A 17,110-nucleotide genomic window follows, 5' to 3' on the forward strand; every position below is an offset into this window, starting at 1 on the left:
GGACCTTGGTTGTAATACTAAGTGATGTATGCACCTGATTTTTGCCTTTTATTGATAAACTTGGGGCCCAGTGCACAGATTCGTGCACCTTGAAAGGAACTGTGGGCCACGAGGCTGCAGTATGCACAGGTGCAGGTCTTAGCCCATCCTCCACACCCCTGTCCGGCCCCTCCCACCGTGGCCCCTGGTCCCCTGTCTGCCAGCAGGCCCGCTCCTGCCATCACCACACCCATACGCTGACAGTGCTGGTCCCACTCGTATATACACTGACGGCGAGAAGCAATTGGGGCCAGTGCCAGCAGTGGGTGTGAGTGGGTCCAGTGCTGTCAGTGGATGTGAGCGGCAGCTGCTGCCCCAATTGCCCCACAGGAGCAGGGGGAGGTGGAGAAGCCTTCACGGGTAATCGGGGCTGGCAGCTGCTGCTCACATCCATTGATGGTGCTGAGTATCAGGACTGGTTCTGGACACAGACAGCGGGTGTGAGCAGCAGCTTTGGCTCTGGCTGCAGATGTGAGCAGGGCTGATGCTGGCAGTGGGTGTGAGCGGGGCCAGCAATGGCAGCAGGTGGGACCGTGGTGCGCAGGAGCAAAGGATTTTCAGTAACCACCAGAGGTTAGCCCAGATGACAGCAACTGGCCCCCCACCTTGGTCTGGCACCCCTGCTCACCTGCTCCACCAAACCCCCTGTGGCCAACGCCCACCATGTTCCACACACGCCCTCTGGTGGTCAGCGCATGTCACAGTGATTGATTGTTCTATTGTTCCGCCATTTGGTCTATTTGCATATTAGCCTTTTATTATATAGGTTTACTCCACAACAGTAACCTTAAATGATTGTAGAATGATCTTTTTAAAAAGTATATTTTTTTATTGATTTCAGAGAGGAAGAGAGATAGAAACATCAGCGATGACAGAGAATTATTGATCTGTTGCCTTTTGCACAGCCCCTACTAGGAATAGAGCCCACAGCCCAGTCATGTGCCCTGACTGTGACCTCCTGGTTCATAGGTCAATGCTCACCACTGAGCAACGCCAGCCAGGCTCTGTTTTCACTCTTAATGTTTCTGTCCTAAACGTCAGGATCCAGCCATACCTTCGCCTGTTATCCTGCTCTCCCCAGGCTTCTATTTGTGCTTAGCTCATTCTAGAAAATAAAAGGAAATCACTCAGTTTTTTCTATAGCTCTTTCTCAAAACTCTCTTCTCTCTCAAAACTATTCCAATATTCATTTTCCTCCTCTCCCCAAATGACTTCTTCCAAACATTGTGAGATGTCTATTGTGAAAGAAATCCATGCATTTTATCATTATGAAGCTGTATCTTTTCATTTTCTGAGCTCACTTTTCTAGAATCATGAAATGTAATCAATGATAAGGATATGATTAAAGTAAAGGTCCAGTTATAAACACTCTGATAATTTTATCAGTGCCTATATGAGTCCCTTGTTTTATAACATGTAACTATGCCAACCATCTTCTCTGCATTTGAATATGGCCCAAAATTCATGAATCTCACAGACAAAATCCCTTTGTTTTACTGAAGCCTTTTTCTGCAGGCTTAGATGCAGTTGGCATATGGGGAAGGAGGGAACATAGCATGTTCAAAGCAAAGCAAGAGTTGAGTGTGGGAGTGGGGCAGACAGTAGGTAGGCAGAAGGAACCTGAAATGGGAGATTCATTCATTCATTCATCAAAAACACCCTGAGCAACTTAAATGCACTAATGTGCTGAAGACACATCAGCAATGAAAACTGGGGAGATTATTAGGCTCTTTTCTACATAGAGCTGGGTAGTTTAAACTTTTTCTTCTAGCTATTAGAAACCATATAATGGTATTAAAGAAAGAATTGCTATGATCTCATTTTTTTAAATGACTGATTATATTGTGGAGCAGGGTTTGAAGCAGAAAAGATTACATAAAGAGATAATAGTCAAGTTACAATTTAAATTATCAAAATAAAGGACCAATGAGATGACCAATCACAGTGGCAATGTGATTGATTGGGAAATGTCTAAAAGGCACAATAAGTAAAACTGCATGGTTAAATGATAGGAAATTATAATACCAGCAACTGTTTAAAGAAGTTCCTATATGAAACTAAGAAAATGACTTAATCCCATTGAATTAAAAATGTTATAACCATAAACTAATAACTATTACAATTTTACAAATATTTTAAATTAAAATGATATAAAAATTATATTATGAAATTTTTGGAGGCATTTAGTAATATTTACTCTATTTTCATAATTGATAGTTTATAACAATAAATAAAGTCAAGAGTAAAATGTTCACTAAGAAAAAACATTTTTGGGGGGAGAATTGACAATGTAATCACTGATACTATTATATCCTCATTTAATTATCTTATCAAATAATAGACAAACATGGTAATTAACTGTACCTCTGACATGCTTCCCATTGGCTAATCAGGACGATATGCAAATTAACTGCCAACCAAGATGGCGGCCGGCAGTCAGGCAGCTGAAGCGAACAGGAGGCTTGCTTGCTCCAGTGATGGAGAAAGCCACGGTTCCCCGCCTGCTGCTTCTAGCCTCTGAGCTGCAACTCTAAGCAACTATGTTGCAATTATAGAAGCTAAACCATCCCCAGAGACCTGCTTTCAGCCAGCAGAGCTGGAGCGAGCAGGACCACAACAGTGTTACAATTATAGAACCCAAACAAACCGAGGTCTCGGAGCTGCAGCCGGGCCTCAGAGCTAAAGCCTGCTCTCAGCTCTAGTGACAGCCATAGACAGTAAATAAATCCCAGAATAAAAAAAAAAGAAAAAAGGAGAGGTTGGGAGCTTCAATTGCCCACCAGCCTGAAAACGGCCCTCAGCCCCTCACCCAGACCGGCCAGGCACCCCAGTGGGGACCCCCACCCTGAAGCAACAAGATGGCGGCTAATTTGCATACTGAAGGCGGGTGGCAGCGGGCAAGGCTGTCCGCGAGGTCTGGGACCCGGATCTGTGACCCTGCCGGGCGGGGGGCAGTGTTTGAGGCTGTCCGCAGTCCAGGACCCAGATCTGTGACCCTGCCGGGAGGGGGGCACTGCTTGAGGCTGTCCACAGGACCAAGACACAAATCTGTGACCCTGCCGGGCAGGGGGCAGAGCTTGAGGCTGTCCGCGGTCCGGAACCCAGATCTGTGACCCTTTCCAGCGGGGCGGCAGCTCGCACAGGGGCAGATCGGCTGGGGTTGGGCAGGGCAGGACGCCTGGCTTCCACCCAGCCCCAGTCACTCTGGGCAGGTGAGCAGCGCAGTGAGCCTCTGGACAGGGGAGGCAGGCCGGCGAAGGGCGGCCTGTACTCCCCACATGGCGGTGGTGACAGCTGTGAGGGCACCAAGTGGAGCCTGCAGGCTGAGCTGAAGTAGCGCCTACAGGCCATCAGCACCCAGAAGTGGCTGCACAAGATCCGCCTCCTGGCCCAGAAGGTGCAGGATCACAGGGACAGCCACCGTGGCGGGCCAGACTGACGTCCTCTTGGCTGCACTACGGGGGTTTGCGGATCTGCAAAGCCAGAGGCCTCCAGTGTGCACATCCCCCCCTGGCATTCGAACATCCCCCAGCACACTGTCACCCTCCTGCACCTGCAACAGTTGCAAACCAAGGCGTGCACAAGTTCCCCCCACCTCTCCACCGCACTTCCATCAACCCAGCATGCCTAACACCCCCACAGGATGTGCACACATCCCCTCTGATGCGCTCATGTCCTTTGGAGAGTGTCTGGGTGTTCTGGGTGCTGAGGGTGGGCACCTGTGAGATGACAGTGAGAGGGCAGAGTGGTGATGCCCTGTTCCCACGGAGGCCAGTGCAGCTACGAGATTACCTCTGGGGGGTTAATGCAGGTGCTGAGGCAGGAGCAGGTGCAGACAGACACACCTGGTGGGCGCGGGCGGCCCTCGCTGAGGTGCCTTTGGTCAGTGTTCAAGATCAAGAACCCAAAGGCGGAGAGGAATTTCATCCTCTCAGTGAAACAGTGGGATAGTCGGGGTGACTGTAGAGGAGGAATGAGCACTTTGGGTGCCAGCACACATGAGTGAAGGCTGCCCTGACTGAGCCTCGCTTGCTTGGGGCCTAGCACACTCCTGCCGGGCAGTGGGTGATAGGACGTGCTTTTCCGAATTAATGAGAGAAAACGTTGATTCTCCTGCTGCCCACGAAGGTGGAAAGTGAATTGGGGAAACGTAGGGAGTGAGCGAGGTTCCCTGTCTGGGAGTTCCAAATCTGCTTTTGGTTTCTTTCACCGCTGACTAGAGATATACAGGGTGTCCCGCCAAAATGTATACACGCTTTGAATACCTACTAATTCCAATGCTTTTAAGCATAAGAAAGAAACAACAATGGAGCTGTTATCTGTTAAAAGTGTGGGCACAAACAGGTAGTTGGACATTCCCTGAGGGGTCTCAGATTGGAGAGGGTGAAGGCCAGACTGAGGGGCCCCTTCCCCCCCCCCATCCCAGTGCATGAATTTTGTGCACTGGGCTACTAGTTTTATATAATCAGATAAGCCTCTTTCCTCCTATTTTTTTTTTTTTACAAATAATTCATTAGCAAGAAAAATAGTCACTGAGACAAAGTATCTCGAAATATCTTCAATAAATGTAACACTAAATAAACTTACCCATATTAGTTTAAGAACATCTAAAATATAATTTTCTTGTTTTAACTAATTTAAGTAAACTTGTTTTTTTTTAATTTAAAATATATATGCTTAAAACATATAAGCATCTCTAATCAAAAAGTTTCACTCTTTGACTTCTAAATATCAAATAATTCAAGAATATATCAGGCAGCTGTGAATACAAATGTTCTACATACTCAGGGATTTCTTGAAACCTGACATTGCCTTTCTGAGTCCACACTGATTTGATGCTTTGTGCCAGATACTTTCACACACGTTGTCTTGTGTAATCTTCACAACTACCCTGAGAAGAGGATTTTATAAATAAAGAAATTGACATTTTGAAAAAATAAGCTAGTCTCAGATCACATGACTCAAAATGGTGGAAATAACCATTTCAAAACTGGCACTGTTCTATATTGCTAAGATATCATTGCACGTACTCATATTGCCATGCACAGTGATACAATTACAGCAAAAATTAGGGGGGAAAAGTTGTGTCAGGTGAAAAATTTAACAAATGGTTCAGAAGGCAGAATGTTCCTTTTTGAGTGTGAGAAATACTGCACTTTCCTCATATCTAACATACAGTCACTATGAGGGCCTAAACTGGGCATTTGTCTTGCAAGTTTACAATCCTCTAACTTATTGCCATAGCCCTCCAGAAGCACTTAGAGCAGGAGCTCCTAGACTATCTTTCAGCAAGATAATAGAAATGTCTCAGAAAACATTTCTTTCTATGCTGCAGAGATATCTCAGAGGATATGGCCGCTCTCTAGCTCAGTTCCAGGTATAATTCTTTGCAGTTTAAACCACCCTTTATAGAATTAATCATCAATATTGCTAAAACTGCAGATGGGCCCTGTAGGATAGAGAAAGCTGAGTTGAGCAGACAAGTTAATAAGCTGGAAAAATGCAGGCTGATATTGGCATACTCACAGGCATGGTTTCTTTGAGTAATATGTCTTGGGAAACAAATTACCAAAAGGTTACCAGCTTATATATTTAACAAATAAAAGAACAAAAAATAAAGGGAAAATTTAAATACCTTCTCTTTCCATAATGGAAATAAGGTTGAAAAGGAAACTTAGAAATAATTTCCCACTAGAATCTGTATAAAAAAGTAAAATATTTTATTTTTCAAATTATATTTTACATTTAATATTATTTGTATTATTTTTAAAATATTATATATATTTCTGGTAACATACATTAAGTGGCACTAATTACACAGGAACTATAAGGTAACAAACATGAAACCACAAAACTATAACTTTGCCACAGCTGCATGAACTAGGGCCTCTCTGGCTGAGCACATTTTGAAAAAAACTGGATGCCCACTCCAGAGGTACCACAATGAAATCTGCTCAGGAGTAAAGCTCCGAAGTGGTAGCTTACCAGAGTACCTTGCAGCTGACAGATGACAGGCAAGGCATGTCAGTTATGAAATAGTTACAGCCTGACTCACAAAAGTTACCATTTCTCTTTCTGGAAAGAAGCAAGAAGTTACTGAATTCCTTGCATTAGCGCCTGGTGTGTCAGGCGGGAGCGCAGAGGCGGGCTGTTAGAGCCGTGTCAGAGGGCCCGGCGGGCCAGGTGGGCTGGATCATTGATAATCATGGTTGGCTTCTAGATACTGGTAGCAAGACGGCTTCTGATTTGTAATCTTAGGTAAATTAGAGATAAATGAAAAAGGTCAGGAACCATACACTCAGATTAATAAACAGCACTTCCAAGTGAACCGCGTGGGGGCTGTGCTTGCAGCAGAGTTCACAAATCAAAGCACCCTGATTTCTTCTTCCCACGTCTGGTTTGCAGAGCAGCTCTCGTGGCCTTTGCAAAAACCTCCCTCGCTCCACCTTTGGTCTTTGCTGAACATGCCATGTCCCCAAAAGCGCCAATCCCGTTTGCCACTTCTCTGCCTTCTTCCGGTTTGACTGGTTCCTGCTTCATCTTGGCTACTCCCGCCTTGTGTGCTCATCATTTCAAAGATCCTTCTTGTTCCCAACCAGGATGACGGGCACACTGGGACAGAAACGCTTGCCTTCTGGAGTCCATTTTTCTGGGATGTTTTCTAAACTATCAGGGCTGTCAATGGAGAAACACATCAGGATAACATCAGCATCCGGGTAGGAGAGGGGCCTCAAGCGACCCTAATCCTCCTGCCCAGCTGTGTCCCACAAAGCCAACTCTGCCCGCTTTCCCTCCACTTCAGTGTCTGCCACGTAGTTCTCACACACCGTGGGTGCCTACACCTCTGGGAACTGGTCCTTGCTAAAAACGATGCGCAAGCCAGCCTTGCCACAGGCTCCATCACCAAAATCACCAATTTCTTCTGGATGGCAGCCATTGCTTACAAATGTGCTGCAAGATCCACGCACGGCCTGTGGCAGAAGCGCCTTGAACTTCCCAGATGAAAGGCACTGGGAAGACACTCCCACTCCGGCCTCTCTGCCCCTAGGATGCTGGACAGCGAGTTCCAAGCTCCGAGTAGGGAGGGCCGCGGACTAACAAGAGACCCAACGGAGGACGGTGGGCAGAGAGCCAATATTATTTTGTATTAGTTTCAGGTGTTCAGCATAGTGACTAGGCAATCATATATTTTACAAAGTGTTCCTCCTGATATTTCCACTACCCCCTGCCACCATACATAGTTATTACAATACTAGGGGCCCGGTGCACGAAATTCATGCACTGAGGAGGGGGGTTCCTCAGCCCAGCCTGCCCCCTCTCACATACTGGGAGCCCTCAGAGGATGTCCTAGTGACGGTTTAGGCCCGCTCCCAGCTCCCCTTGGGGAGCGGGCCTAAGCCACAGTCTGGCCTCCCTTTGTGGGAGGTGACTGGGCTGATCAGGGGAAGGCACCAGCCCCATCACCCCACTGCTGCAGCCACTGCCAGTCACCACAGCCAGCAAGGTGTTTTCATCAACATGGACTCCAGTCCCTTCACCATGAAAAAATGACAACTTTCTTTAGGCATTTTCAAGATGTGTCTTTCATATAATAATAATTTCTTTATTATTTTCTTTATCTTCACCTGAGGATATGTTTCCATTGATTTTTAGAGAATGTGGAAGAGAAAGGGAAAGACAGAAAAATCAAAGTGAGAGGAACATACATGCATGAGCCCTGACCTGGGCCCCGGCCAGGGAGGATCCTGCAACCTAGGTACATGCCCTTGGTCAGAATTGAACCCAGACCCTGCCATCGGCAGGCCAAGGCATTATCCACTGAGCCAAACCGGCTAGGGCAGGATATGACATTTCTTAGCCCTCCAGCAGCGGACCTTTGTTTTCTTCTCCAGGAGTGTGGTGAAAAACCCTAGATCACCTTTTTGGATTCTGATTACCCAAGTTACTAAGAAAATAACCAGTGGCATACAGGGAGCTTAGCCAATGAGCGGTCAGAAAAGGTGTTTCCTCTGTAGTTCACACCCATTGCTGGATGGGGGACTCCCATCACCCTCTGATCACCAGATTGGCCCCTTGCCCAAGCCCAATGCCTCCACCAGAAGTGTCAGGCCTGGGCAGGGGAACCCCATCTCCCTCTGATCGCTGCCTCAGCCCCCCTACCCAGGCCTGACAGGTCTCGCGGAGGCATCGGGTCTGGGCAGGGGACCCCCAGGCCCCTCTGATTGCCGACTCCACCCTCGCTCAGGCCCGATGCCTCCACCAGAGGTGTCAGGCCTGGGCTGGGGACCCCCATCTCCCCCCGATCACCAGCTCCACCCCCCACCCAGTCCTGATGCCTCTGCCAGAGGTGTCGACCTCCACCACCCTCTGATCGCCAGATCAGCCCCTTGCCCAGGCCTGACGCCTCCGCCAGAGGTGTCAGGCCTGGGCAGGGGACTTCATCTCCCCCTGATCACCGGCTTCTGGGCAGCTTCTGGGGCTTCTGGATCTGGCCTGTGGCCCAGGATCGGATCCATCACAGACTGCAGGCAGGCAGCTTCTGGGGTCGCACACGGGGTCCTGGATGGCGGCTGGTGCTGGAGGCTGCGCTGTCCCGAACTGCCTGCAGCATGCAAATTAGCCACCATCTTTGTTGGAGGTTAATTTGCATATCGTGCTGATTAGCCAATGGGAAGCATAGCGAAGGTATGGTCAATTGCCATGTTTGTCTATTATTAGATAGGATTATCAATATTATTGACTATATTCCCTGTGCTGTACTTTATATTCCTGTAGCTATTTTGTAACTACCAATTTGTGCTTCTTTTTTTAAATTGATTTTAGACATAGAGGAAGAGAGGGAGGGAGAAAGAGAGAGAGAGAGAGAGAGAGAGAGAGAGAGAGAGAGAGAGAGAAATATCCATTATTGTTTCACTTATTTACACATTCATTGGTTAGTTTCTATATGTGGTCTGACCAGGGATCAAACCCACAGCCTTGGCGAATCAGGATGATGTTCTAAACAGCTGAGCCACCCAGCCAGGCCCTTTACCTCTTTATTCTATTCACAGAAGGCAAATTCTCCCAAATGATTAATGTGAAGAAACAAGAAGTAACACCATTCATGTACTTCCATAAAAATAGCTTATAGAACATAGGAAAACATATGATTACTTTTACTAGTTTTATATGCTTTTATGTATCAACCAACTATGAGGGAAACCATTATGAAGAGAGTAAAGTGGAGCTGCAGGACCTCATGATTAGAGAGAAATAAGCCAGAATGACGTCCCTTTATCCCCAAGCATTCTTCCCCTCCATCACATACAATCCCAAGTTAGTTTGTTGAGTTCATAATTTTATAAGAGCCCTATCTGGTTTGGCTCAGTGGATAGAGCGTCAGCCTGTGGACTAAAGGGTCCCAGATTCGATTCTGGTCAAGGGCACATGCCTGGGTTGTGAGCTCAATCTCTGGTAGGGGGCATGCAGGAGGCAGCCGATCAATGATTCTCTCTCATCATTGATATTTCTATTTCTCTCTCCCTCTTCCTTCCTCTCTGCAATCAATAAAAATGTGGGTTTTTTAAAATAATTTTGTAAGAATTGAACAGTCACCCCCAAGTCTTCTAGACCAGAAAGAAAATTTGGACAGGAGCCAACATAAAACATGTTGAAAAAGGCATTTCAGTATTCCCAGTTTATTAAATCATTTATTCATCACAGTGATTGAACATGCATTTAATTCTGATGTACTCAACAAATGTTAATTATTATCATTACTAGGGGCTTTCCACAAAGACAGGGCAGTAAAATAAGGAAGTGAAGGAAGTGCCTTGTTTCTGGAGAATTTAAAAGCAATGATAAAGCTAACTTAAAATTAACCTGCTTTATATTATCACAGTATGCCAATGATTCTAAACAACATCAGAGATAAGTGCTCCTCAAAAAACTGTTGTTCTCACTTCTAAATAACTGCATGGGTGACTTAGGATTCTTTGAATTAACTTTTAAGTAGAATGCGATAATAAAAATTCTACTACAAAGTTGATTTAAAGACTTCTGAATCACCGATATATGCAGACACAGCTACACACTCATTTTGAGAGTAAATTCATAATAGTTTTGAATCATCAAGATCACTTTGGGTGTCGTTAGCAACACTTGTGAAGCTATATATTCCTGAGTTAAATAGTAGATTCAAAATAAACAATGATAACTCATAATGGAAAGAGATGAAGAAGCAGCACTTGAGCAGTTTCAGTTCCGTCATTCTGTGGTACCACTTAAAGTTTTCTTCTGTTTAAAATTTCTGAAACGTACAGTACAATGAGTTTTTATGAATCTCATCCCAACCTAGCTTTGTGTTTGTGATTTTTGTCTAGTTTTATATTTGTGGCCTTTTGTGACAAAAACTTTGAAATTAAAGTGAATAAAAAGTATTCTTCACTTATGTGCAAAGATTGATTGGCAAATCTGGCTAGACAATCTGTTAAATAAAACTATATAAATAAAATCAACTTTGACAAAGCTATTGACAAATTTGCAAAAAGTTAAAGTTCAATAAACAATTTAATGTTATATGTTTTATTATTGTAACAGACCAACATGTTGGTATATTAGTCTGCTCAGTCTGCCATAACAAAATACCATAGACTGGATGGCTTAGGCAACAGAAATTAATTTTCTCACAATCTTGGAGACTAGATGTGCAAGATCAAGGTTCTGGCTGATTCAGTTTCCAGATTCCCCTTCTGGCTTGCAGATGACTGACTTCTCCATTCTCACATGGTCTTTCCTCAGTGGATTCACATGGAAAAAGATAGTGAACTCTCTGAAGTCTCTTCTTACAAGGACACTAATCCTATCAGATGAGGGCCCCAATTTATGAGCTTATTTGAATATAATTAATTCCTACAACTACACTGGGAGTTAGGGTTTACACATACAAATTTGGGGGGGACTCAAACATTCAGTCCATAATAATTAGCATAGCTAACAACCTTATCTATTATTCTCTTTTTAAAAAATACATTGATTGCTCAGAGTGGGGGGGTGGAAGAATGCATAGAGAGCATAGATGGTGAGGAAAAAGTAAAATAAAATAAAAAGACATGAATGTGTCAACTGCACTTTAATAAAAAATGAGTGTGCAGCCAAACAAAAATACATTTATATAATTTTAAAATAATTACTTTTTTATATTTGCACTGTAATATTGATTTTATTTATTACTCATTTTCATATGTACAAAGTTTACTAAAAGAACGTTTTTATGGCTGGCCTTTATTCTAACCACTATTTTTGTTGGTTTCATTTCATGAGAGATTATTACAGGAAGTAATTTTTTGTTACAGACAAGCTATATGAAACATCAAATATGCTAGGTATGCCACTGATTATTTCCATTATCACAGTCCTCATAATCAACTTATTAGGCATAGGTCAATTTTTTTAAAATTTTAGCTTATAAACTCATGAAATTTAATAGTACTTGACATATTTTCATCCATTGCAGTCATTATTCTTTTTGATGCTCTAATTGTCTAATCTATGGTTAGTAGGCGCACTTCAAACAGTCCCTGTTCCCTCTAGCATGTCCCCAGCATCAGTAGTCTGGTATTTTCTGACTAACCTCCCTTTCTGACTAACAAGATGTTCCAGGTTCATCTACTGTCTTTCCTTTCACAGAACTGGAACCAGCCATTTCTCCAAGAATCCCTCATCATTTTTATGGAAAACTAGAGGCTCAGTGCACAAAATTTGCGCACTGGGCGGGGGGGGGGGGGGTGTCCCTCAGCCCAGCCTGTACCCTCTCCAATCTGGGACCCCTCGAGGGATGTCCAACTGCCATCTCTTATAGAGATCGGGCCTAAACCAGCATTCGGACATTCCTCTCACAATCCAGGACTGCTGCTCCCAACCACTCGCCTGCCTGCCTGCCTGCCTGATTGCCCCCTAACCACTCCTCTGCCTGCCAGCCTGATTGATGCCTAACTGCTCCCCTGCTGGCCCAATCGCCCCCAACTGCCCTCTCCTGCTGGTCATCTTGTGGCAGCCATCTTGTGACCACATGGGGTGCCATCTTGTGCAAGGGCATGATAGTCAATGTGCATATTAACTCTTTATTATGTAGGATAGTACTTAGAGGCCATGGTCTAGTCCAGTGATGGCAAACCTATGACACGTGTGTCAGAGGTGATATGTGAACTCATTTTTTTGGTTGATTTTTCTTTGTTAAATGGCATTTGAATATAAAAAATAAATATCAAAAATATAAGTATTTCTTTTACTATGGTTGCAAATATCAAAAAATTTCTATATGTGACACGGCACCAGAGTTAAGTTAGGGTTTTTAAAAATACTGACATGCTGAGCTCAAAAGCCTCATCATCACTAGTCTAGTCTATGCTATTCTTTTGAATTATCATTCCCTTTTGATAGGACCCAATGCAGGTAGACCCTTCATGTATGAATATGGTTTTTTCTGAGCTAAGAATATTCAAGAAGTTTGGGACAACTGTCCTGGTTATTTTTTATTTTTTTAAATATATTTTTATTGATTTCACAGAGAGAGAGAAAGAGAAAGAGAGAGAGAGAATGAGAGAGAGAGAGAGAGAGAGAAACATCAGTGATGAGAGAGAATGAGAATCATTTGATTGGCTGCCTCCTGCACACCCCACACTGGGGATCGAGCCTGCAACCCGGGGCATGTGCTCTGACCGGGAATCAAACTGTGACTTCCATAGGTCAATGCTCAACCACTGAGCTATGCTGGCTGGGCTGTCCTGGCTATTTGAAGTCAATCCAAAAGTAGGATTTTGTCTATGCAGTTAACATACAACTTGTTCCATTTTCTGAAGTTATTCTACAGAATGAACAAGTCAGATAAAACTAGGGGAAATTTTTTTTCAGTTACCTTGTTTTAATATTTTGTTTTCTGCAGATTCTTTACAATAAACCTAATAGCAAAGTGATTTTTGTCATAAGTCACTGAGAATTTCCCAATAAATAAACATTGATATAATCTATCTTTTATTATTTGTTTATAATTTTTGACCACAGTAAATGGGATTATAATAAAAACTCAGCTTCTTGATGCAAGAGTTGATAAATAAGTAAATATTTATTTATGGAATAATTTTTTGTTATTATCTATACTAGAGACCTGATGCATGAAATTTGTGCACAGGATTCGGGGGGGCGGAGGAGGGTCCCTAAGCCTGGTCTGTGCCAGGGACCCCTTGCTCCTGACTGCCTGCCTTCTCACTCCTTACCACTTGGCTTGCTGCTCTTTAGTGCTACCACGGAGGTGGGAGAGGCTCCCACCACCGCCACTGTGCTTGCCAGCTGTGAGCCCAGCTTCTGGCTGAGCAACACTCCTGCTGTGGGGGCACACTGACCACCAGGGGGCAGCTCCTGCGTTGAGCATATGCTCCCTGTGGTCAGTGCACGTCATAACGACCGATCGTTCTGGTCATTCCGTCGTAATGATCGCTTAGGCTTATATATATATATATGTGTATATATATATATGTGTGTGTGTGTATATATATATATATACATATATATGTATATATATATATATATTATCTTTTACATTTTTATTGGGGTGACATTGGTTAATAAAATTATATAGGTTTCAAGTGTAAAACTTTATAATACATCATCTGTATATTGTATTGTGTGTTCACCAGGCATAGGTCATATCTTAAAATTTTAGGAAAACAATTTGTGATTAGGGAGAATTAGATAGCATCTCTGGAGCTCAGATTTCTACTCCATAAAATGATGTGTGTGCCTTGCAGGCATGGGGAGAAAAAGAGTAAGTAGATCATACTTTCCTAAAGTGTGTTCTTTGAATGATTTTTTTTCATAAGATCTTAATGTATGTTCTATGGTCAAGTTTAAGAAATCCTGGTTTCTTTATAATATGATAGAGCATAGCTCACCTCTCTAGCCCTCTCAAACCTCCTTACCCTCCTCTCCTTTTTTTTCTATAGCACAGAGGACTTTCCTTACACTGTATAATTTACTTTTCGTTATTGTGTGTTATTTATCTCACTCTAAAAGTTAAGAAATGGTATGTTTTACTTTTTGACACACCTCAAGCACTTAGAATAATTCTTGGCACACATCAGGAACTCAATAATGCTAGTTAAGTGAATGAATGTATAAATTTATGAAGCTGTAATATGCTATTGTGCATATAAATTCCAAAAAAGCAATGTAATATACAAAAAATATTTTAAATGTATTTGGCCCTAGCAAATGTTGATCATAGAGCTTTCCATTAGACTAATGTGTTATTTTGAATAAAGGGTAGAAAACGCTTCTCTGCTGAGGATGATAGTGAAGCTAAGATTCGAAGAAAAATAAACTATCATGCGAAAACCTGGAGGAAGAGGGAAATAGCAAGTGGAAAGGTGCTGAGGCGGCAAAGAGTTTCAGCTCATTCAGGGAACAAAACAAGAACATTGCTGTTAAGACAGACGAGGCTAAAAAGAAAAGGGTACGGAAATCTCCTCAAAGACTTTTTCCAGGGACAAATCATACAGAGTCTTGGCAATAAAGATTCTGGACTTTATTCTACATGAAACAGGAAACCATGTGCTTTAAGCAAGGGAGTGACATAATCTGATGTAAATCTCAATAAATATTACTAAGGCTACTATGTGAGCATGAATGAAGAGAAGAAGCCAAGATAGTAGTTAAGAAGCTACTGCAATGTCCTCCCAAGATTTGACTGTGGTTTAGACCTAGGTGGTGGTAGTGAAAGTGGAAAGAAGTAGACAGATTTTAAAGCACATTTTGAACATTCTGATGGGTTCTGTGAGGAGGGGTGAAAAAAAATTATGAAATCATGGATGACTTCTAAGTTTGGGGCTTACCTAATTGGGTAGAAGATAGTATCACTTACTGTGATGAGGAAGACAGCTTAAAAAAAAAGATGAGGAGGGGGAGCAATCAAGATTTATGGTTTGTTAGCTAAGATCTGGAAACAGCCTAAGTGCCCATCAGTAGATGAATGGATTAGAAAACTGTGGTACATCTACACGATGGAATACTATGCTGCTCTAAAAAGGAAGGAACTCTTACCATTTGCAACGTCATGGATGGAACTGGAGAGCATTATGCTAAGTGAAATAAGCCAGTCAATGAAGGAAAAATACCACATGATCTCACCCATTCATGGATAATAGAGACCATTATAAACTTTTGAACAATAATAGATACAGAGGCAGAGCTGCCTCAAACAGATTGTCAAACTGCAGCAGGAAGGCCGGGGAGGGTTGCGGGGCAGGAGGTAGGGGGGTAAGAGATCAACTAAAGGACTTGTATGCATGCATAGAAGCATAACCAGTGGACATAAGACATTGGGGGATAGGGGAGGCTAGGGGACTGTCTAGGGCGGGGGGATAAAATGGACACATATGTAATACCCTTTGTAATACTTTAAGCAATAAAAAAAAAAAAAAAGATTTATGGTTTGGAAGTTTTAAACTTAAGATGCCTATTAAACATTCAAGTAGACATACCCAATAAGCAGTTGGATATATAAATCCGGACCTTAGAATATGAATAGGGATAGATATACTTAGTTTTTAAATTATTAACATTTAAATAACTATGATTAAATTGAAATAATTTAGCTAGAAGATATGGATAATGATGTTTTAAGTAGAGGAGACCATTAGTACAAGGATACTGAAAAGAGAAAGTAGCCTAGAGAGTCAAGTTTTTAAGGAATGAGTGGTGAATTCTGTTGGATGCTGTTGAGCAGTAGGGAAAGATGAGTACAAAGAGGGTTCATTGGATTTGACAGCGTGGTTGTGATTGGCGTACTTGGCAAAATAAATAAAGGAAATAGGGGGTTTGGAAAGAAAGGAGGAAGATAAGGTTTTCATGAAGTGAAAGAAATGGAAGCCAGATTGGACTGGGTTGGTAAGCAAACGGTAGGTACAGAATGAAGAGAACAAGTTAAAAAAACATTTTTATGAAAAATGGAGTAAATCTTTAGGAGAATTTGAAGTTAAGGAATAGATTTTCTGAATGGATGATGTAATAGTATATTGGATACAGGTGGAAATAATCCACTAAAAATAAACTAATGATACAATTACTTCAAAAATAATAAGTCTTTTAAATTTTGAGAGAAGCTATTATCTGAAGCACAAGCAAAACTATTGATAAGCTTTAAAGGAAGATAAAAAAAATTCTCTCATGGAGTTAAGATTATAGCTATGAATTAAGTAAATGAAAGCACGCTTCTGTGGTTGTTTCTCTTTTTCTCAGTAAAGTATGAGCCGTTCTTCAGCTGAAAGCTGGGTGGCCGTTGAAAGGAGATGTTACATAGATTACAAGGCAGTAAATAGGGTTGGAATATAGATAGAGGCCAGAATGTGAATGAAATCATAGAGCAGATGATAGGAAATCAAAAGATTTATAAGCAGGGGAATGTAATGATTAAACCTATATTTTAGAAAGATGACTGTGGCAATGTGAATGATGGAGTTGAGACCAGTTGATATATAATAGCCCATGCTCGAAAAGGGCTCCACCCTAGGGCATTGGTAGGAAAGATTTTGTTATGGTGGGGGAGCAGGCTGAGAGAGCTAAGAAATGAGAGGGACCCTTGGGTGTGTGGGTGTGGGTGTTTGCCTACTTATCTATGTCTCCTCAAGAATGTAAGTTCCATTAGGGCAGGGACCTTATTTTGCTTACTATTTTTTCCCAGTGCCCAAAAGATTCTCAAGAAATATTTGCAAAATGAATTAACACATAAATAGTTGGCTTCTAATGAATGTTTAATTAAATTTCCCTAGGCTCAAATTATGTTTTTCTTTGAATAAAAAAATTACATATTTTGTTGTATATATTGGAGTTTTATTTCTGGTCCTTTTAGTCCACTGTAATTCTTATGAAGATGCTACTTACTTTTTTATACTTTCATCCTTTCTTTACTCTTACTTTTAATAATTATTACCCTTGCTTTCTAAATTTTTTACCATTGCTTTTAAATAACTATTCAATCTTCCATATTTTTTACTTTTACTTTTAAATAATTATTTATAACAATAATAATCTAAGGTAA

General features: G+C 42.2%; 1 pseudogene; it reads right to left on the minus strand.

Moving 5' to 3' along the window:
- Positions 1-6,396: 6,396 nt before the first annotated feature.
- Positions 6,397-6,976, minus strand: LOC118673508 (annotated as a pseudogene).
- Positions 6,977-17,110: the final 10,134 nt, after the last annotated feature.

Source organism: Myotis myotis, unplaced genomic scaffold (genome assembly GCF_014108235.1).
Source record: "Myotis myotis isolate mMyoMyo1 unplaced genomic scaffold, mMyoMyo1.p scaffold_m19_p_1, whole genome shotgun sequence".
NCBI classification, from domain to species: domain Eukaryota; kingdom Metazoa; phylum Chordata; class Mammalia; order Chiroptera; family Vespertilionidae; genus Myotis; species Myotis myotis.